Source organism: Choloepus didactylus, chromosome 17 (assembly GCF_015220235.1).
Source record: "Choloepus didactylus isolate mChoDid1 chromosome 17, mChoDid1.pri, whole genome shotgun sequence".
Lineage (NCBI taxonomy): Eukaryota > Metazoa > Chordata > Mammalia > Pilosa > Megalonychidae > Choloepus > Choloepus didactylus.
Window position 1 is genome coordinate 22,451,865 of NC_051323.1, and position 534 is coordinate 22,452,398.

General features: G+C 36.3%; 1 pseudogene; it reads right to left on the reverse strand.

Annotated features, from left to right (window-relative positions):
- Window positions 1-231: 231 nt before the first annotated feature.
- LOC119512950 lies at window positions 232-534 on the reverse strand (annotated as a pseudogene).

A 534-nucleotide genomic window follows, 5' to 3' on the forward strand; every position in this document is an offset into this window, starting at 1 on the left:
ACGAGAAGGACTTGACCAGCCACCAAAAAACAGGAATGCAGGCAGCCTCCAAAGCTGGAACAGGCAAGGAAATGGATTTGTTCCTAGACTATCCAGAAAGGAACCCGGACTTGCTAATCTTAGCCCGGTGAGACCCATTTAGACTCTTGACATTCAGAACTGTAAGATAATACATATATGTAATTTTTTTTGTATTGATCTTTTTTTGGAATTTGATGCATCACCACTATATTACAACTGAGTCATTAATCTTGTAGCCTCATTAACATTAACTTATTTGTTTTCATCGTGCTGCTAAGGAATTAGCTGTTTCTGCAGAGTTTCCAGGGAAAGGCCTTTTGAGAAGTGTGCAAGTTCCTTTTGTATATCTATAAAAGCTTTATTTACTCTATTAACTTTTTCATCATTCACAATGTTTATCTTCTTAAGATTCATGGTAACTGGTTTTGCTTTATTTTTAGTCTTAAAGTTTTTTTGGCTGGCTATGTGAAATACTTTCTTAGACTTCTGCCCTCTTAGTTGGTTCTTGGCCAT